The sequence below is a fragment of the Cygnus atratus genome, chromosome 1 (genome assembly GCF_013377495.2).
Source record: "Cygnus atratus isolate AKBS03 ecotype Queensland, Australia chromosome 1, CAtr_DNAZoo_HiC_assembly, whole genome shotgun sequence".
NCBI lineage: Eukaryota > Metazoa > Chordata > Aves > Anseriformes > Anatidae > Cygnus > Cygnus atratus.
The window spans coordinates 69,838,864-69,865,297 of record NC_066362.1 but is presented as its reverse complement, the minus strand read 5'-3'; the positions used below and the strand labels follow the sequence as shown (position 1 = coordinate 69,865,297).

The following is a 26,434-nucleotide window of genomic DNA, read 5'->3' as shown; positions in this document are numbered from 1 at the left end:
ACTCTGGAGCTACAATGTTTGTATCACTGCCACTCTTAGTCTAAGAAAGGGACTGGGAGAAAGTATTACTAATATTTGCAGTTAGTTGACCACTGTTCATGTGCACCTTCAAGGCAAGACTATTTTTCTCTCATGAACTTCCTGGTCATATGTGGCTTTGGCAGGTGGGGGATGAAAACCTAGATGTTAGGGTAGCCAGACAAACACATTTGGAAAGCTGCCTTGCATGAAGAGATGTTCCTTTGCACAAATTCAGAAGGCCTCTTTGAATAGATAATGTGACTGGATCACCCTACTTAATGACTTTAACTTTCATGTCAGAGGAATCAACAGTTTTAAGGATAGGAACTGAAGTTCCATTACTGTTATTCTAATTTAATCAACATGAAATATAGTAAGCGCCTAATTATGAAACAAGTAAGTGGCAGGCCTCTCATGATCTTATCTTATTTTTGTCCCTTTCTAGACCACCAAGAGCATTGTATTGGTGAGGTAATGAGTATTTTATTTCGCATCGAAAGTGTCATAAATATACTTCATTCAGATAGCTGGATCAGAGGAATTTAAGGAGAGATTGAGAATACATATTCAGATGAAGTGGTGAATATTATACCATTAAGAAGTAGATCATTTTCTTAAGCTTTCCAATATTTAAAGTGTTTCTTTAAAAGCAGTCATATGCTATCTATCTCTGAGAGTACTGGTCCTTTCCTTCACTGTAGTAAAATGATACCTGGCTGGCTTAAATGTGTTGACATAGAACAAACATTCGTCGTGAATTCCAGCTATCATATCTCACCTCCTGTGTCCTACTGACATCCATGAGTGAGAGTAACCTTTTCTGGTGTGCATGGAAAGTCCAGAACATAAAATCTGTTGCACGTATTGCTGTGTGTCAAATGTGTTTGCTAAATACCTGTCCTGTGTAGGAGTTTCTTAGATATCTTAGGAAATGGAATAAAACTTTATAGCTCTTGTGTTTCTGCAAGCTTATAGGGTAGTTGCTAAGCTTGAGAACAGTGGAACAAGGTCCAGATAATTTTGCTTAAAAATTTAGTATTTACATTGTATCAGATTTTTCACGGAGCTCCCTAACTAACCGTTCCTATATGAAGCCTTAAATGAATCTGGTCATTAAGAACTGTTCTCTTAATACTGCCAAAAATTTAAAACCAACATTTTAAATAATATATGAGGTAACAGAAAAAGCCTTATGTCTCCAGTCCTACCTTCAGTACACATGTGAAGGTAGTTTGAAGCTATTCCCAGAATCTATCAGATGGTTGTCTAACACATTTTAATCCTAAATATAAGAACTTCTGAATGGTTGGGAGCATTCCTAGGCCTGCCCAGGTCTCAGTTCTGGATGGAGGATATACCATGTGGGAGAGTTTGGGATCAGCTCCTCCATGCAGTGACACCAGGCTTTTGAGTCTTCCCGTGTTTCCAGGAAAATGCAGCTGAACCACTTGTATTTTGTCATGCATTTCTCCACCGTGCAGTCTGCATTTGTTATCCTCTCTCTTCCCCTTCCCAGCCTTAATGTAGTATCAAGTGTTTAATGTTGTGTGGTGGAGTGGGCTCCTCTTCTGGATGCTCAGCTAAGTTTTTGTTCCCCACTGAAGAAGTGGGCCTGCCTGCAGCCGAACAGCATGTCTGATGCCACAAGTGGTCTGAAAGAAATATCCCTCTGTTACTGCTCCTTAGTGTTGTTTTTTTTAAATATCTACACCTTTTTCTTCTGCCATAGCTAAGATTGAAATCTGTTTGTATACCAAATATCTGGGAGTACCAACAACCTGCTGGAGGAGAAAGAGCTGCAGATGCAATGTTATTTTAGACACCTGCTTTTAAGTGTGTGTAATGCTCACCAACTGTGGCATCTTAGAAGGACAGATGAGGAAATTCTGTCTCGGGTTGTAATTACTCAGTGTAGGTTCAAACTGAATGCCAGTCTCTGTTATCATCTTTCTAAACAAAGTGTGGCTTTAGGAAAAGAACAAAGAAACAAGTACATAGCCTGTTCAGCTGTACTGGTAATTTGGGCTATTTCAGCTTCAGAGTTAGAAGTAGGGTACACAAGTTTCAGCCTCTACAGCTACAGAGTTATCATAACTAATATTGGAATATCATGAGCCACAGTATCATCCTGCTTCTATTTTCTACCCTCCAAAGAGATCCAGAATGATAAGAGCCTACAAGCTTAATGATGCATATTAACTTTGTAGGGTAGGCTCTTTAACTGGTCTTTAAAAAACTGGTCTAATTAGAAAAAATCAGCATTTCAAGTGCATAGAAAAATGCTACTTTTCTAAAGACTCCTCAGAGGCCAGTGACTTGGCTTTACTCTCCCTTAGCTGCAGAGCTTTATTTAGTCCTCAGAAACCTCTTGCTGCACTCACATTCACCCTCTTTTTCTCTTCTCTCACTTCACAGCTTTCTATTCTTTCTATTCACAGCTTCCCAAAGTACACAGCTGGTATGTTAAACTGTCTGCCTTTTTAACTCTTACTTGTCTTGTTTCTCACTCAGATTTGTTCCTTCTCCAGGTTACGCTGGAATTCCTCTTTAATGTATTTCTTGAACTGCAGCCCCTTTTTTGTTCAAAGGATCCCTCTTTTGTACTACATCCTCCCCATAGGTTGTTAACCTCAGTGTCTCTCCAGAAATCTTTGTTTTCTGCAGTATCATTCACTACTGCTGTACATTCACAGATCCTCTCTGTCTACTCGCTGGACTGTGAACGGATAACAGGAAGCCTGGATTCACAGTAACTGGAAAACATAGTAAAATTATTCTTAATAGGGCAAGTTCCTTCCTCTTATAGAAGCTGTAAGAAAATCAAAACCCATATGGCTCAAGATAGCCTCCTTCAATCATATAAAATGGAAAATTAAAAAACATAATAATCTTAATTAAACTTTAGGCATTGGAATGGGATGCCCAGGGAAGTGGTTGAGTCACCACGCCTGGAGGTCTTTAAACGATGTTTAGACATAGAGCTTAGTGATATGGTTTAGTGGAGGACTTGTTAGTGTTAGGTCAGAGGTTGGACTGGGTGATCTTGGAGGTCTCTTCCAACCTAAAGGATTCTGTAATTTGGGGGGGGGGGGGGGAACAAACACTGGGCATTTGGGAGATCTATAGGAAGAAACAATGAGCTCCTTCCTTTATTAATATCACAAATAAAAACTAAAAACACTTCTTAAATTCTGAGATGTGATGGGTTGCTATTTCTGAATTAGTGTGGAGCTGATTCTACAGCCAGTTTGGAGAAATTTTTATCTTTTTTGATTTCAGATATCTTCTGTGGACCCATTTTTAGCTGAAATCTAGGAATAGAGACACAGAGGACCATATTTTGAGTTCTTCGTGCACTTCATTCCCCAGCTTTTTTCTGTTGCATGCAGAATACAGCCTGATCTTAACTGCTGTCAGGATGTTACCCAACAATCCCTCAGTCTTTGGCCACTCCAGCAGCTGTTTTCAGTTTCTCTATTTTCTCTGAGCAGCTAAGAAAGAGGATTTATTTGTAGCTGGGACAACAACCAAGAGTTTTTTGCATGCGTTTTGCAGATTTTTCTTGCTTTACAGTGTTCCTAACATATCAAAGGGAATACATCCCAAAACAGGTACATCCTCGTTCCAACCTGAATTACTGGGCACTGAATGGATCCTATGGAAGAATAAAACAGCAGCAGATTTTCCCTGCTCCATATTCTCCCACTTGATTTCCAGCCATCTCCTGAAATACATCTCTGCATCTTTGACCAGATCTCTTAATTTCCTAGTGCCTAAATCAAAATTAAATACACAAATACTTCTCTAGTTTACAGTAATGTGGCATGCTGCAAACTGGTTTGTATTTTCTTGGGTTAGGAAAGAAAGTAGAGGAAAACTTGGTAAAAATCACAAGGGTTTGTGTATTAGGTTTTGCGTAAAGTTGTCTAGAAAGCATGCAATGAATAGGGTTAAAGTCCAGTCATTGTAGGGTCTAGTCTACCAGAAACCTTTCTTGTACTTGAAGTAAAAGCCTGTATCATGAGGTTGAATTTATTGTTACAGTATGTGCTGTGATAAATACAGTCAACTTTCTTGCACCTTTGGCAGTTCTGAAAGTAGATAGACATATCTTCCTTAACTATGAAATTCACAAGAATATGTGGGAAAGTCAGATGCTGAAAACTTGAAGCTATGAAATATCTGGAAATTTTTATGTAAGTCTCTATGTATTATTGCACTTAACAACAAAGTTGCATTTTCTGTAGTTAAATTCAATTAAGGTCTATCAAAACTATTCAGTCTATCAAGAAATTCACCTTTTATAACTTACCATGGTACCATTTCTTGACAGTCATCTTTCACTGAGAATTGAAGAGTTCTCACTTTCAACCATACAGGTTTCCCACTTTGCAGGGCTTTTAAACGTTGCATCTTTTCTGGCTTTCTTTTATTTTATTTTATTTTTTTAAGAAAATGAAAAAAAAATCCACTAGTCAGGCTGATGATCCAGGAAGCAGCATTTCATTGAAACTCCTATACAGCTGCCACTGATAATGCTCAAAGAAAGCAGTAGTTTCTCTGTTTATTTTAAATGTGGAATCTTACAGAGCTAAGGGAGAGAGCACACTGGGGAGAGAGATCTGTGGAAAAGCAGAGAAGCCCAGAGCACCAGAAGTGTAACAGCTGATGGAAAATGACCAGGAAAACCAGTAAAAGTTTTACAAGCCAAACAGAAAATACACTTTTACTTATGTTTTACTATTCAGGAAAATATTTTCCCATTCAAAAAATAAAATAAAATCTCAGGACTATTCAGGAAAATACCTGCTGAACAATTCCTTCTTTGCTGTTGAATTTTTTTTATGGAATATCTTCAGTTAAACCTTTTATATCATCTATCTGAAGCTTTCCACAGGAAAATTAATTTCTCATCATCTCTCTTCTTTGGGTGAGTTGAAAATTAATTTGTTCTGTCAGTTACATTTAGAGGCCAGACTTTCTCAGCAATTTTGTTGATAGCATTACCTTTATAGAAAAGACCTCCTTATTGCCAAATCCTATTTGTTCTTTTTCCCATTTCAGTAAAAATCTTTCCTTTTGAATGTGTTGAATGAGGAACAAGTGTAGTCCTTCTTTCCCATCTCTGTGAGAAGCTCAGGCAGAACAGGGGAGACTATTGCAAATGTCCTGAGGCTGAAACCGTCTTTCACAGCTGAACCCTGCGATTTTTTGCCCAGAGGTCCTTTCTTATGTTTTGTACTCTTCCATTCTCACTTCTTGGCTCTTCTGGGACAAGTGTCAGTAAAGTAGTAAAATATAGTCATTCTACACATGCATCTTAAAAGTTAAGGGCCAGTAGTTCTAGTTCCCTATATATTTAATTAGGGGAGAGAGGAATATCCAACAAGGAGATGCAAAGTTGTTTATTCATCAGTTTTTGTTGCCTTTGTTCTGGGGACTGTCCTGTCACTGACTTTGAGGGAGCAAGCAGAGCCATAGACAGGTGGCCAGGATAAGGAAGAGCATTGGTTGTATATGCAAAGGAGCCAATGGTCTTCCCCAGCTTCCCATGCAAACTTATATAAAAATGTGGCTGGAGTAGTCAGTACATTTTGGGTTATCGTTCTGATAAAATGGCATTTCAGAAGGGTGTAAATAGTTACCCAGGGTGAAAGAGACAGAACGAGACAAGTCACAGGTTGTCTTTTGGAGAGTGAAAGCAAAGGCTTTTTCTTTCCGAATCAGTCTTCATGCTCGAATGCTCCCTGATCTTAGTCATTCAGTAGTTATTTGGAAGCTTTCCTGATGCTGGAAAGATAAGAATATTTCATCTGGGTTTTCATAAGCCTGTCATTAAGCAGTCAGTGCTCCCTTGATGAGAAAGTTGTTACTGGGGAGCAGGCTGAGGCAGGAGACTGAAACATCTCAGGAAAGCCTCTCTGGCCAAAATAGTTATTAGGCTCTGTGCAATTCTATTGTCCAAAATCAGGATTTGTTGTACTAAGAAACTTAGCTTGGTTACCGTGCTAAGAAAAAAATATAGAGAGAAGCTGCATAACTCCATAAAACTCCATTATTTTAAATGAATTTTTACTTCTTTCTGTAAAGAATTCTTTTTATAGCTTGGAAAAATTACTACATTTACATCTGTCTATAATATCTGGTATTTTTGCCTGAACTGCAAGATAATTTATACTGAGTTTTTACTTTATTTCTTTCCACAAGTAATGAAGACTGTTTCCAAGGCCAGCACTTGTGGGAATACTTATTGGTGGAGGCTAGCATACCATTTATAGCAGGTAAAACAATACCAGTACAGCAAAGACAGGGTAATCATCAGGTCCCCTCCCCCTTTTGATATGTTTGATCTCTTCTTCCTTGTCTTCTTTGAAGGAAAATTGATATGAAATGTAGTTATAACCATAGTAATCAATAATTATAGAAGCGTTGAATAACTTAGGTAAAAAGAGACTAGGCCTCTTTTGGCCTGTAGTCCACCTATCCCTACTATATATCTCTTCATTTATCTACAGCGTTAAGGGAAACTGTGTTGAAAGCCTTGCTACAGTCAAAGTAGAAGACACCTGTTGCTCTGCCTTTGTTCATGGAGCTAAGCTAAGTATGGAAGGTGGTCAGGTTGATCAGCCATGATTTTTTCATAGCTGGCTCTTCCAAGTCATGTTCCTGCACTTCACGTGTCAGCAAACAGCTTCCAAAAGTGTTCTGGGCCATTGAGGTAAAACTGACTGGACTGAGCTTCTCTGGGATTCTTCTTATTGCCCTTCCTGAAGATGCTCTTGACATTTGCCTTTTTACTGTCCATGACTACACTGTCAATATCTATGACATTCCAAAAATAAGGGGTTATCAATGTCTATGACCTTCCCAAAATAATATATTTTCTGATAGCATCACTGAGCTTGTTCAGCCCTCTTGGAGGTAACCCATCCAGTCCCACGGAGTTGTATAGATCTGCTATGCCTGGATCCATTGCGTCATCTTCCTCTAGCAGGGATGTTACTCTTCTCCCTCAGACTCTGTCATGAAACACACACACCTGTGAGGTCTGAGAGCAGAATTTGCAAGTGAAGACTGTAAATTTATTTTTTACGTGGTCTAACTTTGAATATTTCCTCTACTGAAGTTATTGTCTGCTGTCCAAATATCTATGTACCCTCATCAAGACTTCAGTAATTAATCAAGAAACAAAATAACAAATTGATGGAATTTCCATTTCTCAGCTCCCATTCATTAGGGTTTGATGTTTCTTGCAAATCAATTCAGTTATTCTCCTGAAACTGAACAAGATTTTGTTACCTCCTTTTTTTTAAAGGTTGCCATTATACTAGAATGCAATGTGTAAGTTGTCATAGTGCATAAGCAAAAAGCAGGATGACAATGGGAAACAGAGAAACAAAGAGGTAATTAGAAAAGAAGACTTTGATAAATTGTATATTGTGCATTTTTATACAATGTATTTTAAATATAGACACTTCTGTAGGTATGAAGTTCTTCTAAAGAAGCTTGCAAAACGGTGAATTTTATTTGACCTTTAAGTTGCAGGAAACCTGCCTTGATTTTTAAAATCCCTCTTAAGATTTTTTTTTATCTCTAAAGCGATTATTTTCTTAATCTCCCTTTGCAGTTCTGGATTTTACCTTTGTGATTGCACTGTATCAGGAGAATGTGGTGCTCAGTGTACCTCCTGTTCTAGGATTCCCTAGTCCCTGCAACATTACCTGCCACAAGAGTGGATGCAATGCTTCAGGAGAATGAACAGTAGGTTTTATGAGCAACCTAAAACAGTTTTATTTCCTATGTAGGCACTCCAAGTTAATGGTTGAGGGTGGATAATAAATGAAGTTCAGATCTATGATAAAGGTACTCAATAACCACTGAGCAGAAGTGCCTAAGCAACTGACAACAAGAAGCAAAATGAACACAAGGCAGTTTTATATATTTTGGCAAAGATGTTATGATGCTTTCCCATGAGGGAGAGTAATGATGCTCTATCTCATCTCTCTCTGGTAACAGGGAGTTTTTAAAGGACAGCTTAAGTAAAGAAGTAAAAGATTTGGCTGGGAAAGATATAGAGGGAAAATTTAATAGTGGAACACCTCAAGTGCTGATATGAAATGAAAGGAGGAGGAGTAATAACTAGAGCTGATTTAAAACTTGGTGTTCCCTTCCCTTGAGGAATTGTTAGCTTCAGCATTTATCTTTATAGAGGATAGGAATTTTAAAAATCTCAATTTTGTTGCAGAATGGAGGGTTATGAAAAATGTTGACTTTCAAAAGGGCAAGGGTTTGGGTTTTTTTTAAAGACAATTTTCACATTGTTATAACTTCCTCCACTGCTTTTGATGAGTCCTAGAGAGGACAATTCAGAGGTGTCCTCGCTATGAGCTGGGGTCACTGGCTTATCACTTCTGACCTAGTGAATCATGTTAATGTCTCTTGCTCTGCATCCAGGGAAATCTAGCAAAGTGGAGGTCCCAGCATATGCCAGGATTAGCATATGTGGGTCTCTTGGGAGATACGGTGTATCAAGAGAACCTGCTGACAGTGGTAATGAAAGTGTGAACTACTTAAGCTATAGTTATCCTTTGGCATAATGGTAATAAAGATGGATATAGAACAATGTCAAAATGATACAAGACTTGAACAAATGACTTATTTTCAGTTGATTCTGAATGACCTTGACTCCAAGAGAAACATTATGTTTCAATATTTTTGATGGGGGGAAAAATTAAATACATCAATAAAAATGACAGAAACATGCTGGTAAAATAAAGGAAAAATGAGAGAAAATTACCCATAAATTCCCAAACATGATTTCCGATGTACATGTAGCTTCAGAAAAGTCACTGTTTCAACTGTATTATGACATGGCAGAATATTTGCTTTTGGGGTATAAAAAGTTTAGGAAGCTCTGTTCTCAAAGGAAAACCTCATCACAAGAGGTTTTCTAGGTAGAAAAACAAAAGTAATATGGCTTACTGAAGCTTAATGAGATGAAAAGTATAAACAGAGAAGCAGGGCCTGTATGCAACACTTTATAAAGTCCAGGTTTAATTCAGCTCAGTCATGAAGATCTCCAAATCAGCATGGCTGTTACCCTGCAATGAATGTGTCTGCAGAAAGGGATATTTATTCATGTGGGATGGTATTTAATCAGGATATTTATATGATTTCGATGGAAAAAGGCTTCCAAAGTAGCTTGTGTGATTTTCTCCATTTGCTGTCTCTAAAACACCTGCTCTGAGTCACAATAACAGAAAACAATTAGCTTACCCCGGGTGTCATATTGTAAAGATATCAAATTAGCATTTGATTATTTTTTAGCCTGGGGGCTAAACTGATTCCTAACATGACAATTTGATGTTATAGTGGATGCAGAACAATGAACTGGTTAAAATCGGTCCCTCAACATATAGTAGACTAGTGTTCAGCCAGGTATAGGGAGTCCTATAGGAAACAAGGCCCCTTTCTGGGGCCTCTGAGCAAGGAAGTTCTGCTTCGCACCAGTGAGCAGCACAAGCAGGAGATCCACAGCAGAGAACATTGACCTTTTTCCTTTTTTGAGGTTGTTCATGCTTTTCCCATACTCTGAGGTGTTTTTTTTTTTTTTTTTTTTGCTAGACCCATCAGTTTGTCATTAGGATATGACATGAGAAGGTACTACAGCCTGTAATCTCTTCCCTTTGATATGGAAATTCTTCATGGAGAAGAGTATGAAAGCATCATATTAGGTTATTTCAGTGAAAATGAATGTATAATGAACTCTGGAATAAAGGGGCACTTTTTTTCTAGGTGTTAGGAAAGGAGAACTAAATTGTCTTTATAGATTGTCATGTGCATAGCAGTTCTGCTCATATGGACTGAAATTTGAAATATGCTGCTGTTTTCTGATAAGTGACTCATCTTTCCATTCAACTGCAAATTAACCAAAATGTTGCATCTGTTGTGCAAAGAACAGGCTATACCTTCCAGAAAGGACTGTCAAATAAAAAAAAAAAACAGCTGTTGTCTCATCTTAGCTATTGCGTCAACTTGTCTGTAACTGTTCCAGCTCTCCCATTTTATATGCTATGTCATGATTGCATGTGTCCGATGTACCTTGGAGCATTTTTATTTCATAATAAGTAATCGCTTCTCTGCTTCCTGCTATCCTTACGGCAAATAGAAAGGAAAGATTGTCTGGTCTCAGCCTTATTTGTTGAAGTTTCCTGTGTTGCTAGAGTTTGACTTTCCTGACTACACTAACTGCATGTAGATAAATTTTTGTAAGGGTGTTTTATTTTTTATTTTTCATGTAAGCCATGCTCCTATTTTCCTTAGTAAATGATGCTAGACCTTCTTTTCTATAGTGGGCTGGGATGCTTTCTCCTAACTGATCCCCCACTGTTATTTCTGTTTCCACTTCTTCAGCTGCGGCTGTCTCACAGAAGTGGCAGATAAAGGTTGATGGTGACTACTGGGGTTTTGTTTTACTGTTCCTTGCTTGGGCTTGGTGGCCGTGGAGGATCTGTTCCTATTATAAATTTCCCAGTTCAGAGGATAACTCTGCAGGTTGAACTAAAGTGTAATGAGGAAAGAAAGAGAGGGCTTTGAAAAGAAATTGTGAAGTATTGGCAAAGCACCTGTTAGAAGCCAAAGATTGCCTGAAAGTATTCAGCTGAGACTTCATGCAAATAATGGGGAAAGTTGCTTATAACTGTTAAAATTGCTAAAGTTCTAAAACTGAAGTGTCGTTCCCCCCCCCCCCCCCCCCCCCCCCCCAAAAAAAAAAAAGTAGATGATGAAATGTTCCTGCCAGGAGATTCAATGTGAAGGATTTGGCAACAATACAGGACAAACAAATCCTGCCTATCATCCCACCATTGTCTCTCAGCACCTTCAGTGGTGCTGACACAACTCTTCTCTAAGGTGCACTGTAAACCAGTTTAACTAACAACTTGATGCCATGAGATTTTGAGCTCCACAAGTTGAAAGCCCTTTAAGGAAAATATGGAATGAGTTGCTAAAGGTAAGCATTTCTAAAAATAATTTAAATAAATAAATCCTGAAGCTGCTGCCAAAACCTCTGCATTTAGCCACAGTGCAACTCCAGGAATTTATGAAAGAGAGCAATTGAGGATTGAGGATTAATAATGGTTTTCCCCTCTAAAATGTACTGTGTTGGTTGATTTGGTCTTGCTGTCAGAACTGAAAAAATGTTGCAATTAAGGCTTATGATTGGCTCAGACTCTGCCTTGCAGTTAAACTTAAGGTGTTGCAAATTTGGCAGGATCAATCTGCTAAAAAAAAAAAAAGCTTTTCCTGTAGCATAAAGATATAAGAGGTCTGATGCCTATGGGCATCTCTGTGCTATATATATAGAGGTTAGTGGCTCAGATGGTTTTCGTGGAGCTTTTGACACCTGGCTAACTGAACTTGTCATATGTCTATCCCACAGCCAGCTGGTAAGCCTGCCTCTGAAAAGATGCTTTTATTTTGCTTTTTTCCATTTTATCACCTTTCTTTTAGATCTTGGATACTCTTACTAGTTTTCATTTTCTGTCAGTTTCTGATGATGATCTATTTGTTCTATGAAATACTCAATTTAACTACTACTGAACTACTAAAGTGCTACTTTAGTTTTGGGCACACAACATCAGTATATGGCATAGTCTTCAGTCTCTCTATTTATATGTGAAACGTCTGTCATGATGGTAGCCTTTTTATCATATATTTTTAAAGAGTTAAACTAAATCAAATAATCTTCAAGTATCATTAAAATTTATTTTTTCTCCAGTCATGAATCACCTACCATGTCCCAACTGTATCTATTATTAATTTTGTTAATTTTCCTTCTGTTGAAAGAATTGAGCTACATACACAGGCATGATTTTCTCCTTTTCTGCTTGCTTAGGGCTATACCTTCTCCAGGAAATCTCTACCGTTTGGTTGTTAAGATCCATGTTTCTTCAGTGTGTGTTCGATATAAGATCAAAGGGGGTGGATGTGGTGGCAAAATAATTACATCTAAAACCTGCAAAAATTATGTATTGGTTTCCAGTACAAACTAAGGCAGCCTTAGTTCATTTTTTTTTTGTGACTTCAAGCACCCTTCTGATGAACTGAGGATTCACAGGTCACATATCTCTTACTGCCACTTTTTTTTCCACCCTAGTCATCCTATTGTAAAGGGGTCAGGAACAGGAATTGGCAAAAATTATAATGGAGACCATCTTAGGCTGTGAGTACTCAGCCAGAAAAAAAATCACAGGAAGCCAAATATGCTGAGTTTTGGGCTGTTCTGACCAGGGAAAAAAGTTGTTCCTATAATAAGATTCTATGCTACAGAGATTTTAAGAAATAAACTGTCAGAGTGAAACACCTCTCCTGTTCTGTTTTGCCTCACTTTCACAGCCAAGAGTGGTACCGCATTTAAGCTATTAAACTGGAAAGGAAAAAAATGAAGGAATATTTTAATCTTATTCCTAAAATGTGTAATTGAGCTGGAGCCGTACTCTGTGTGATTGTTTTGGTAACTATCTCTGTATTGCAGGAAGTGTCCTACTTACTTTTTGGCAGGTCAGTGTGTGTGTCTTGGCTGTTAATTAAGACAGCTTTCTTGTAGCAAGACCAGTGTGAATACGTGCAACATATTATTCCCTGCTCGATTAAGGTGTATATTTTGGCTTAAATTTTTCAGCCTGGCAATCTACACATCTGCTCACTTCAGCCCTTTTTAATAGGACTCTTATCTAGACCAAAGTTAGGCAGTAAAAATTTGAGACTGGGGGGTTTCCAGCAAATATGGCAATACTTTTAGATTAAGTAATAATTTGATTTTCTATACATCTCCAAGCCATTCTTTGTATGAATAACTAGGAAATTTTAATTGTGGAATGGTTGAGGTTGGAAGGGACCTCTGGAGGTTGTACAGTCCAGCTTGTGTCTGAAGAATTGGGACAATTATGTAATTTGTGATACATTTAAGTTCCAATTTAGAGCAGAAGAGACTTATAATAGTTTATTTATTGAGAGGTAGCTTGCTTTGCACATGTTACACAGTCACTTAATGTTTTCACAGCATCTACAGGGTGAGGACAGAAACCACGTGGGACTGACTTTCAGTGCATTGTGAAGATCTGGGACCTAATAGATCTGACTTGAGATGTAAATCTTTTGTGTTCTGATTGGCACAAATTAATAAACAGAGGGCTGTCGAGCTTATTCTGAATGTCAAAATTAAAGTACACAAACTAGAGACATGTAAGGTAGGGCGAGCCTCTTCTGGATGTTCCAGTGCAACTAAACTAAAAGCTAAACAATACATTGATAGTTTCAGAAGTAGTAATGTTTACTTGATATTTATAACCTGCCAGCTTTGTCTCCAAGATCGTGAGGTCATATAAAAGTCAAAAAGCGCATAATTTCCTGGAAAATATAAGAAATTATAAATAGGAAGTGAGTCATAAGTTATTTTTTCTTAAATGATGTGGATAAATTCGTCCATTTAGGAAGGTCCTCAGTGGCCCTTTATTTCTATTGAGATATTTGATCAAATGCTAATGCTTATGTAGTCACAATAGAGCTAATTTACCTTGGAGCATAACAATTTCTAATTGCTACAAGAGGCAAAAAGGCTTCTAAAAATAAGACATTAAAAAAGGTTATAGTTTAGAGTCACAATCACTCTGTACTTGTACCAAAGCTTGAGACCACAGGTGCACATAACATAAGGAGTTTGTGAATTCCAACTATTTTGAGATATTGCATATCTGGTATGTTTTGTTACTAACTTCCTGAAACATCAGTAGCCACATACATTTATGTTAGCAGAAGAGTGCTGAGAGAAAGCTGCTCATTTTGAACAGACAGTTAACTCTAAGGCTCAGCATGTGTGTAGATCAGACACTGCAGCAGAAAAATCTGGGAGCATACCTGACATCCATCATCTGAAGCATGTCATATGCCTTTGTACATGTATTCCTGTAGCTCTCTTTTGCCACAGCAAGCTTTGATTGTCCAAAGCTGTGAAGGTTATACTGTCTTCTCCATTTTGAGGATGGATGGATGTTAATCAACCCAGAATGTCTGCCAGTAGGCAGGCTGTATGCTGTTACTTTCCTGCTTGAGGGGCAAGGATCCTCCTGGTGGCAGGAGGCTGGCTGGGTGCTGCTCCACAGGGATATGAATCTCATGAGCTATGGAAAGTCAGTACATGCATCTAGTTTTTAGGACATTATTTATCAGACAAATAACATTTTAACTACTGATCATTGGAATTAAAATATAAATAAAATGCATTTTATTCAGAGCAGGAGCGTGTAAGTTTTGAATGGAGAGCTTCCTTAAGCAGAAGGTATTCTGTGATGCAGAAAAACGTGCATTAATTTGAATTTGGTACTGATTTCAACAGGATTATTCAAGTGCTTTAAGCTCAATTTTCTTGAAGATCTGGAACTGTATTTTCATGGAATTAGTTCTTTTCCATTCCTACCTTCTGTTTCAAGGCACAGAGGTTGTACTAGATGACATTAGTACAGTCTGACCATCCTTTTTTGTTCCTGCACTTATGTTATACGCAGTATTGGATTTTTGAACTTTTATAAATGTGCCTTGTCATCTTCTTCAATCATCTAAATACAGGAGAGGGGGGGAAATCAGTCTCTGTATGTGGAAATGGAGAAATGTTGTTCTCTGTGCCAGTATGTCAGCCAAGAGGCGTTTGCTGTTTACATTTTATTGTTGTATTCCTAGAGAAGCGTGTTTGAAAGACTCCCAGTGCTGCAGAGCTGCCTGATTATTCAGAGCTGCTGATGTGCTGAGCAGAGTTCCTTTAATACAGCTTTCAGTAACTCCAGGGAATTTTCTTTAGTTTCCTCTTCCTGCGCTTTTCCCTTTATCTGAAGAGTAAATGTTTGTGTTTCTTTGAGAACTGTGGGGGGAGAAATCTACAGGCTGTACTGCCTATCTTCTACAGAAACCAAGTGATGGGATTTAAGGAGCTCATTTGACTTGCAGTTTGTGAGAAGATCTGACTTGTAAAGTATTGTTTTGATCTTCTAGTTTGGCTTCTTCTACATATCACTGTTAATGCCCTCCTGGAATCCACAGTCTGGACTGCATGCAAGAGGAGTAGCTGCATGATAAAAAAAAAAAAGTACCCGAAGAAAAGTGCAAGTAGGCTTTGGATAGAAATTGGTCACTTAATCTTTTATTTTTTTAAGACTTTATTTACATATGGCCGATACTGATGAAATTGTAATACAGAAGCAGCTATTTTGATGAAAGCAATATATTTTACAATATCCATGTTTTTTTCTTCTTGCTGTTGTGTTGTTTGGTTTGTGAAACAGAAGTTATTTCTCCTCCTTTTTAAAATATGACCTAAACAATTTCATAGAACTGAATACAACTCACAAAAAGAGGAAAAAAAAAGTGGATGCTTGGCAATGCATCATTAACTTAAATTCATTAACAGCCACTGTGAATCCCCTTGCTTCTAATCCTTACGATAATAGAATACACATCTACTTAGCTTCTCTAGGGTATTTCAGAGATCATTACTTAATATGTATAAAACAGTGTATGAGTGAACACATAAGCAATGGATTAATGTGGCGATGTTGTTTGCTATGACTGTTGTATTACTGATTTACATATGCAAATCTAGAAAAATATTTCCATTCCAGTAACTTCGAGGTGACGGCTGTGATCAGAGACCTATTCTGACTGGTACCATTATGCTTGCATAGTTCCCTTCCCATAGAGCTTGGGATGCAGCAAATCTTTAGTCTCTGCTGGGGGTATATCTGTTTCAGAATATTACATCTCTATTTTTAAAAAGTATACTCAAGCTCACTTAACATTTTCTTTTTAGTTTTGTTTCTGTTGTTTGTTTTCTCTATGGTAGAAGAGGGAGAGATCTAATAATTAGTCAGAAATCCTTAAAATCTTCTAAAAACTCTCTAAGGATCAAGAGGTAGCAAAACATAAAGGATCCTGATAATTCCACTCCGTGATGCTCTGTGCTGAGGGAATGTGGCCAGAAAAATATTCTAACTAATCTTACTTTTCTTAATAAAGCACTGAAAATACCGTCTCTGCATAAAGCAATGAATAATATTCATATCTCTCAATTTCCCTGCAAAGGAGTTGTCAATTTGTTAGCTGAGATTAGTATCAAACAAAACAAGATTTCAAAATGGCAACACAAGCTTTCCTCCTTCCCCACCCGGGACAGAATTATTTGCATTATATTTGACCTTTCACTTCAGTCTTTTCAGCATTGCTGAAGGATATTCAGCATTGCTGAAGGATAGCGTCCAACAGCTAAGGAGTAACTAAACTTTCAGAAAAGTGAAAGTTTTATTTAGCATAAGGAGTGCAGCCCATTGAATTATGGAAGATTCTGTGAAAATGTTCTGAGACACTGTCTTTTAGTAGAATTAGTTCTGCTTGCTCATAGCTGGGTTTCAAGTAAGGGAAGAGTGGTGGATGGGGGGAATACATTTTTATATATTTTTAAGAGTAAATATGACTTCGTGTTGTTGACACCTTACGAACTGCACTGCATGTGCTTTTATATTTATATCTTAAATTATTTCATTGGCTTGCTATGTACAAAGATCTATGGACTGGCAGTGGCTAAGTTGTCAGATGTCAAGAAATGAGGGGGTCTCAATCCAATTCTTTTCTTGAACTAGCACCCACTTGACAAAAGTCTACCTTCTCTGTGAGCTATACTGATGTCCCATGTTAAGTAGACTCTGTTAGCAGCAAGCCAATTGGTGAACACTGCAAGAAGCAACTAAGCAACTAATTTTCAAAGGCACATTAGGAGACCCTTGTAAGTTGTTCTACATTTCTTTCAGCTATTGGTCCATTGGTCATAAGGAAACTTATTTTTTTAAGAGGAGTTCAGTTTCTACTCCATCAATGTTGAAGATGGGTAGAATATCACCCAAGAGAATTTTGGCTCAGTGCATTTAGAGATCACAGAATTACAATAATTGCAAGCTGCTGTGAGTATTTTGGGATATAGCACACCAAGGAGGTCTTGATTTGCATGCTTCCCTTGTTGTGAGATGAAGGCCTGCTGGTAGGAGCTGAATGGGAAATTCTACATAGAGAGTGACTCTGAGATGATAATCACGGAGACACCTACGAACTTTTCTCTTTGCTGCTGGCTTGATTTGAAGCCATTTTCATATTTTCTGGAAAGAAGGTATGTTTTGCAGTGTCGTCTTCCTGTTTCTATTGGTAGCAGCTAGCATCCAAGATATGTTCACCCAAGTTAGTAGAGCTATCTATTTATATACACTGCTTGTTTTCACATGGTTAGTGAAGCTTCTGAGTTTAGGCTAGCTGGGCTTTTCTACATTCTCAGTTTTGAGAAGACAAGACATTCTAGCTCATGCTGCCTTCAAGCTGCGTTTGTTGATCCCAGGAAAAACAAGAAACAAACAAAAACTTCCCATCTCTTGGGTTGATGTTTGCTGTCAGATGGAGCAGAGGCAAGCCTATTAGTCCCACTGTGCACTTGCAGCCTCCAAGGATTTCAGCCCCTGGCTCCAAGCCATCCTATAGCCTTGGGGGCAGTAGAGGCAATCAGCTATGCATCATCGCTTCGTGCTATGCATCATCGCTTTGTGCTTCCCTTGTCTTGCTAGAAGCAATAGCTCCCCAGATTAATGAGGTCAGGAGTGTGCTTGCATTGCCACAGGGGCAGTCAGATAAAGTAGGGGAAGAGTACCAGAATGGTAGGATGGGAGGCAAAAACATCACTGAGTCTCTTTGAAATGCCTTCTGTCTCTGTTTTCTGTCATAAGAAATAAGATGCTTTATATTTGTATGTGTTTTGCATTCTATATTTTTTTGCTGTCTTTTTTTCCTCACCCTCTCTCCAGAAGTAGGCAAGGCCCATACTGGTGTCTCCTCTGCCCTTCTCAACACTGCACGCGTGGGTCCTGGTAGGAGGCTTGTTAGTTTTTTCCTTGCTTTGGTTTCTATGCATTTCCATTGGTAGAATGAGATATTCATTTGTGGCATTTGTTCCACAAGAGTAATGTGATAGTGTCCTGCCATGCTGTGACACAGCTGCGACTCAGCTGCTGTAGCTGCCTTAGTATAGGTGTGTATGCTGCAAGATTTGTGTTCAGGACTGTGGCAGCAAATGTGTCAATGCACCACAGTTGAAACATGGATAGTGGTGGAATTGTCTTCAACAAAACAGGGGGCACAGCAAACTGTTGCAGAGCTTGTTTCTGAACCCCAGTTTTCTATCTTGCTGCAGAGTAAGATGGCTTAACAGTGTGCACTGAAGAGTGTAAACATCCACATGGGCTCCTTTGGTTGTTTCTTGCCTGTTCCTGAAGGGCTTTATCCTGCTCTGTCTACTGAGAACTTTCACTTCACAGGAGAGTGATAAATAGCATGAACCTAGATACTTTCTGTCCTGTTTCGGTAGCTGGATGGAACAAATGAGACCAATACTGTTGTCTGTGGGATGGCCAGGTGCCATCAAATGCCCTAAGTGTGAACAATAGACAAAAGTAGGAGAAAGGAGGAAAAACTACTCGTTTCTGTTTAGCCTATATGAATTTTGATGAACAAATGAGGTAAAAGGCATACAGATTAAAAGATAAATACCACGGTTTTGGTTTTATTTTGAAAAGATGATTTGAAGATAGTATCTTATATCTTTGGTTTTGAAAATGTGTGTATGTACTGTGTCACGAAATTGATAGTGTAGGCTCTCATGTTCTTCTGATCATCCTTTTAAGAAAACTTTTTTTGTGGGAAATATTCCAAGCATTTTCATCATTCAGCCTCCACGGAGGCAGGAGTAGGGTTCTAGCTGTCCTTTTCAATAAAATCTGAATATAAAAATGCTCAGAATGCTGAGCTTAGCTTTCAAAAAGAAAAAAAATATATATTTAATTAACTTAAGTCTGAGGCCAAACACAGCAGGTAATTTTTACACTCTCATAGATCTGAGATCTAAAGTGTGAAATTTCATTTTAGCTTGCTGTCACAGGGCTGCTAGACTTCCTCGTATGTTCACCATGTTTTTCTGTTAAGCAGTATATGCTATGCTACTATAATATCTAAGCTCATCAAGAGGTTCTGCTGACAACATATCAAGAGCTTCTCAGTTGATGAGTAGTTTATTATGTCTTCTAAGGGAGTAGTTGGTGAGTTTGGACATTATGATGGGGGGTGGAGCAAAAGGAGTATTCTGTTATAGTTTGAAAATTTACAGTAATTGGTATTGTAGATCTACTAGCATGTAAAAGATAGTTGTGGTTTTGATAACCCCCAAATGGCCGTGACTAACGGAGAAATGTAGTTAACAGATTGTTGTCTACAACCTAAAAGTGGTTTTCTGTGCATGTGTGCATATGTAAACACAAGTACGTGTTTACGTTGCATGCGCATTTACAAGCACATTAGTAAAGGAGACACTAAAGAAGATTTTTCTTTAGTATTTAGCATAAAAGCCTTTAAAAAGGCTTTGGAAATCCAAACAGATTGAATAGGGGATTCTAAGGTCATCAGACACTAAAGAGGGTAAACCTGTGTGTTTGAATTCCTACAGGCTTTTTTGTTTGGTTGTTTTGCAGCTAGTGTCATTCAGTCATTTCACTGTTTTGCATTGTTTTGAAGCTTAACATTAACAGGAATGTATTATAAGTTTGCACAGGAGTACAAAGCTACTCATCTTTTCTATTTACAGCTACTACTGGATGTAGCTGTAAAAAAAAAAAAAAAGAACATAGCATGGCTTAGATGAGCGTTCATTTAAAAAAAAAAGTCACTAAGGGGTCGTCATTTTGATGATGATCGTTTTGCTCCTAGTAAGTTGTATTCAGTTTTCACCAATTTTAGAGAGGGTGTTACAATGCTGAGAGAGATGAATAGGTTTCTCTGAAAAGTCAGGAGGCCGTTCCTGGACTTTTTCACATCAGTGGTCCTTGTGTCTCATTTGTTCTGCTCTAGTTCCTAACAGTGGTCAAAAAGAGTTAGGACTTCTTGGGAGAGTCAGATAATCTGTGAAACTGTGCAGGTAGTGCTTAAGCAAGGACAATCTGGAAGTTCAAGCTTTTGTCCTATATCTGGATATTACTACAGATTTCTAGCCCACAAGTCCCAACTCAGTGCTTTCAAATGGACTGAAAGTGTGTCTGTGTGCCATGTCGCATTCAGGAGTTTGCAGGATCCAGCTGTGTGTTACCTGTTGTATGCAGCTCTTAACTATGCTGTTATATTGCCCTGTCTCTTTAGATTTAACTTATAAATTGAAATGGATTGCAAACCTGGTGTCAGTTTTCAAGTTGGGAAGGGTTTTCAGGAGCAATGGGAGCTTCTCCTTGTTTGTTGCTACATAGATACAGTGTTATGGAATTGAGTCAGTACTACTGGCAAACAAAAAATGATTTGAAATATATTAGCTGTGTGGGAATAGAAATGTTGTTTTTGCAGTGTTACATTGTTTAGAAGGAAGGAATGTGGTATTGAGATATGCTCACCGCAACTGAAGGCCAGGCATTGTCTGTGAAGCATCAGATTGTGAACCTGGATTACCCACTCCAGTGGGGAAACAGGGGAGGGTCCTGTCATCAAAAAAGTATATAAACTGTGTTTTGGAACTAGTAGGTGCGCTCTCCTGCTTGTGGGGCGCCCGCCATTGCAATCGCGAATAAATTACTACTTCACTGAGATCCTCGCCTGAGCCTAAGTTATTGGCTACGGAGTGTTTCTCACAATTTGGGGGCTTGTCCGGGATCCAGTCACCTACCGGGGAGCCCCACCGCCGCAGCAGCAGGAAGGCATGCCCTGCTGATTTCAGCGGTCCTGTGCATCGACGGTGGCGGTTCTGCGGAGAGCTGACAGAGGGCCCGAGACTGATTAAAGAGGCAGGATCCATGAAGTATTGGGGAAAGGAAGAAGGTAGGCACTCCGGGTTTTAAGAATTGATCCGGTAACTCTGTGCACAGACCAAGGTAAGAAATATTAAGTATTGCCTTGGGGGTCGGGTGAGACTGTGTGATGTGCGATTGAGACGTACTTTTGTACGAAGCGAGTGTGGAGTCCTGATCCGTGGTTCCGTAACTCCACGAGGGGTGCGGCCGGAGATGGACGAAGTGTGAGATAAGGGAGAGAAAGGAAGAATCTCGGGAAATTTGGTGTATGGTAAGCCCTTGCACAGGGAAGTGCTTGGCAGTACACCAGGGAAATTTGGTGTGCGGTAGCCCTTGCACGGGGAAGTGCTTGGCAGTACGCCCCCATTTTCCAGAATAGGAAAAATGGGAAATATGAGTTCCAGGGGACAGGGAGATATCCCTGGGGGAGTGCCTACCAAAAGTTCTTCCTGAAGAATTATAAGAAATTGGAAAAATAATCTCAAAATTAGAGGAGATGATAAAAAAAAAAAAAGGTTAAATATTTTGCATTAGTCTGGACAAAAGAACCAATTAAGGAAACAGCAGTATTTTGGCCAAAATACGGGCCTGATGAAAATTCAGGCTTTAAATTTATGTGTAAACAATAAGATTCCTTTTTTTTCGGAGGAGGAGCCAAGTTATGCTCCCTATAATCCTAATATTGCACCGGTGGCAGCAGCAGTTGCTCCAGGAAGTGAGACAGGGACTGCAATTAACACTGTCCCTAGAGAAGAGCATACTCTAGGCTCTGGCAAGAATTGGAACAAGGTAGAAGAGGTACTGAGAATATTGCCTTCCCTGATACTAACAGTGCTAACACTAACTGTGTATCCTCTTAAGTGAACTTCCCCCCCTCCTTACCAGCAGAGAGGTTAGGAGTTTTAAGGAGATGAAGTCTTTAATTGAGGACCCCAGCAGGCTAGCTGAACTATTAGACCAGTTCCTAGGACTTAACTTATACTCTTGGGGGGGGGGGGGGAATTATGTATTTAAGTATTTTGTTTACAGGGAAAGAAATAGGAATGATCAGGAGGAGAGCTGCTATACAAAAATGGGAAAGAGCTCATCCTCCAGGACCAGGGGTAATACTGGCAGGGCAGAAATACCCACTTGCCGATCCTGGCTGGAATAATAATAGTGTGCAACACAGAAATCATATGAGAGACTTGGGGTCAGAATGAGAAAGTACTTGGGGATGAATCCTGAGGACCCGGTATCCCAAGGGCTCTTGAAAGTTCATTTTGTGATTAAAGCCTGGCAAGATACACAGAAAAATACACAGAAAATGCTCCAGAAGGTGGGGGGATGTAGTGAACAGTCACTGGGGGGCCCTCCTGCAGGAGGCCCTGAAGGTGTGTGTCAGGAGGGGAGATGAGAAGGAAAAGCAGAGAGTGAAACTAATGGTATTGACAGTGTAGCAGGTAGTCAGGCAGAGGGTTGGAGAAAGAGGAAGAAAATCTTCAGGGGGAGTCAGGGCCAGGATGGAAAGGAGAGGAAGAGAGATGAAGGAATGGCAGGCAAGGAAAGCTACCTGTGTTGCGGCCTGAATCTTCACAGGGACAGGCTTTGATGGGATGTTTTAAGCGTGGCCAGGCTGGCCACTTCAGGTAGGAATATCTGGAGTGGAAGAAGGAGGAGGGAAGGAAAATGGGATGAAATATGTTATACTGATATGTTGTTTCAGCATCCTGGAGGGAGAAAGGTATGGAATTAAGTTGGCCAATGACTGAGACTTTGGTGAAAGTACAGGCTGGAGAACGATAAAAAGTGTTAAAAATGGTTATAGAAGGTGTTAAAGGTGTGGTATGTAACGTTTGACAGAGCTGTTTTTTGAATGAGTTGGGAAAGTTGAATGAGCAGGGAAAGAGGATGTAGGCATTATCTAAGTAACAGTCTAGAAGTTTTGGTATATTTGCTGTGGTGTTTGGTCAGTTTCCCAAGTATCAAGAAGGGGGGGGGGGACAGGGGGGCGGCCTGCTCCACCAGGGGCCTCTCCACAGGCCGCAGGGGGCTTCAGCTCCAGTGCCTGGAGCGCCTCCACCCCCTCCTTCTGTGCTGACTTTGGTGTCTGTGGGGAGGTTTCTCTCTTCTCGCTCTCCCAGCTGCTGTTGAGCAGCAGGTTTTTGTTTGTTTGTCTTCGTGGATGTGCTCTCACAGAGGCACAGACTGTGTTGCTCATAGCTTGTCTCTGGGCAGCGGTGGGCCCCTTTGGGGCCGGACAAAATTGTCCCTTGTCTGCCACAGGGCGATTTCTGGATTCTCCTCGTGGGGGCTGCCACTGCAGCCCCCTCCCGAACCTTGCCATCAAACCCAATACACTGGGGCAGCTAGGTCATTACTGGCCTATGAAGTATCAGGGATTAAATTAACTAATGAAACCCTAAAAAGTGATGGGGGTAGAAGGGACTGGGATAACAGTGCCACCTTTGGGGGATACCAAGCTGAGACTAGAGGATAAAATGATCACTGGGCAATTATTGTATGTACCCAAGGCAGGGACTAACTTGTTGGGAAGGGATTTGATGATGAAATTGGGCATTCAAATAGTAAAGTGTTAGACTGGAATAAGTGTTATTAATGGAGTGCTCTCAGGCCCTGAGAGCAAAGATATATTCACCTCTGACTGGAAAGACTCTGAAATGGGGGCGGAAGCAACAATCCATATGGACAGTTTTACCTCAGGGGTTTACAGGGCCACCGATTTATTTGAGCAAAGTTCTAGAACAGATTTTGGAGCAATTCCAACCTCCCAAGGAGGAATTACTGTTACAAAATGTGGATGATCTTTTATTGTCAGGACAGAAGAAAACAGTTGTGAAGGAAGCTACTAACAAGCTATTCAACTTTCTGGGAAAGCAGGGCTTGGGAGTATTGAAAAATAAATTACAATATGTAGAAAGAGAAGTCAGGTACTTAAGGCATCTAATGTCTGAGGGAAAACGGAGAATAATAGCTGTAAGGGAACGATACTCTCTTGCCATCAGAGAAAGAGAGAAACTCAAGGAGAAAACAGGAGAGAAAACAGGAGAACCTCTTTGAAATGCGGCAGTTATCACAGTTAAAGAAATAAAAGATCTTAGGCAAACATTTGAGATCGAAACAGGGTATGGGGATGTGAATGCCTGGATAGAATGGGTCAAATATACTGTCCAGAGTCTCAACCATAGCAATTGCTATGCTTGTGCCTCGGGATGACTGATTGCCCAGATAGTGCCCTGCCCATTGAGGTGGACCAAGGATTCCCAGGGGATGCGATGTATGATTGTATTGTACCAAGAAAAGACTGCCTGGGGAAATGAGGCCTGTAAGTTTCTCTCTTTGCTGTTCCCTTCCTTGCGTGATAGCAATATCAGGATTCCCCCTGTATTCTCTACAGCTATAGGTAACCATACACCCTGCTGTGAGAGGCAAGCTGTGAGTGCTACCCGTCATCTGGGAGAATTTGCCTTGTGCACGAGGACCTTGAATGCTACCAAGGACTTGATGGGAAACTGCTCAAGACTTGAGATCCCCAGGGCAGATCTCTGGTGGTACTGTGGAAGGAAGATCTTATGGTCCACCCTACCATCTAACTGGGGAGGCACTTGTTCAATTAGCTATACCCTTCACCCTGGCATTTGAAAGAGAAACATCACAAATACCCAGAAGAAGTAAAAGAGGCTTAGGAATATCATTTGATGATAGAGTATACATAGATTCTATAGGGGTGCCTAGAGGAGTTCCTGATGAACATAAAGCCAGGAATCAAATTGCTGCAGGGTTTGAGTCACTGTTCATTCCCTTACAGCTATTCTCAATCTGGCTGTTGGGTCTCGCCCAGTTACATCTGCTCCGAGACCATAAGTATGGTTTGTGAGGTAATCAGCCTGACTAATTGTTATAGTTATTGGATTACATTGTAGATGCTGACAATTGGGCTGAACAGTTCCTTTAAATATGTTAATTTGTTTCTTTAACCTCATGAAGTAAACACTTGAGGTGGGTGTATGTGACCACCCTTTATGATTGGTCGTCCACCATACATCAGTCCATGCTGGGCAAGGGGGTCCTTCAAACATACTGCTAGTCTTAGGTTCAGGACAGAGATATTTGTGCTCTTTGCTCAATTGTCGTTGAGCATTCAAATCTCCACAAGCATCAAACGTGATGGATTGTGGTTCATAACTGTCACATTCACCCATATTTTGACAGGGTATCCCGTCTTACTATTATCTGGTCATGCCTTTTCCAAGTTGCCAATTGACCAAGGCTTTCTCTGAGGCCTACAATCACTAAAAACAAAATTAATAATTGATTTTTCCCTGTCATTATTTTTAAACCTTAGGTTTCCAAATAATTATCAATACAAAGAATAAGATGTACACTACTACTATAAAAAAACCCCCCTTGGGAGCACTTCAATTCACTATAGGTCTGTCCTTTCTCTCAATCACAAGTCACACTCATTAGCTACCTGTGAAAATAAAAGGTTAGTTTACAATTGTAAGCTTTTATCCAGCTCAGAGTCCAGTATGAGATTTTTTTTCTCTTTGATTTCAGCTTCCAACAAGTCTTCTGTAGGAACAGCTTCCCAGGTACTAGGGTCGACGGATGCCTTCACTCAAGTATAGTGAGTCCAACCTTTTTCCGCAGTTCCTATGGCTGTTTCAGTGGTTAGTAGTACTTGGAAGTGTCCTTCCCATTCAGGCCAGAGTTGATCTTTTCCAGGTCTGAATCAGGACCCAATTTCCCACGGGTCCTGAGAGATGACAAAGAAGAGGACAACCCCAGAATACAGTTCTTAAGAAACCACAATTCGAAACAAGAGAGTTATCTCATCCCTTCTGCCCAGATAGGGTAATCCGAACAGCATCTCATATGGTGAAATTCCTATATCGTTTCTTGGTGCTGTTTGAACCCGTAGGAATGCTAAAGGTAAGCATTTTACCCAAGTTGGGTTTCTAACACTAATTTAGTTAATTGCTTCTTTAATGTCTGGTTCATTCGCTTTACCTTCCCAGAAGAGGAGGGGTGCCAGGGGGTGTAAAAATCCCACTCAATCTCTAAGGCCTGCATTAACCCTTGCAGTACTTGTGAAGTGAAATGACTTCCTTGATCTGAGTCAATGTTTTCAGCTATCCCATATCTAGGGACTATTTGCTCCAGTGATACCTTAGTCACCGTGTTTGCAGTGGCAGATACGGAGGGGAAAGCTTACACCCATCCAGTCATGTGGTCAATTAGGACAAACAAGTACTTAAGTCTCCTTGCTTTAGGTAACTCAGTAAAGTCTACCTGTATACTTTGGAAAGGTCGAATCCCTGGCTCCCGTCCCCCTCTAGGTGAGTTACGGATGACCTTTTTATTTGCCTTTTGACATATGGTACATCCTCTGCATAACTGCTTCACTAAAGCGTGTATTCCTACACAGACATACTTTCTTAGCATAACATCAAACATTGCTTGCACCTCCCAATGACTCTCTTGGTGTAAAACATCATATTTGCCTC

The 26,434-nt window shown here is 39.7% G+C and overlaps 1 protein-coding gene across 5 annotated transcripts in view; it reads left to right on the top strand.

Moving 5' to 3' along the window:
- Window positions 1-26,434, top strand: part of FAR2 (fatty acyl-CoA reductase 2) — a 164,238-nt gene that overhangs the window by 37,724 nt on the left and 100,080 nt on the right. Inside the window, exons 1-2 of one of the 5 annotated variants that reach the window (XM_035550933.2) lie at window positions 25,509-25,554; window positions 25,653-25,859. The exons of 2 other annotated variants lie outside the window; for them this stretch is intronic. The gene's annotated coding sequence lies outside the window, so the exon portion shown is untranslated. Of the gene's footprint in view, window positions 1-25,508; window positions 25,555-25,594; window positions 25,860-26,434 lie in introns of those variants that run through there. 2 more of the 5 variants (XM_035550932.2, XM_050708289.1) reach the window with 2 other exon arrangements.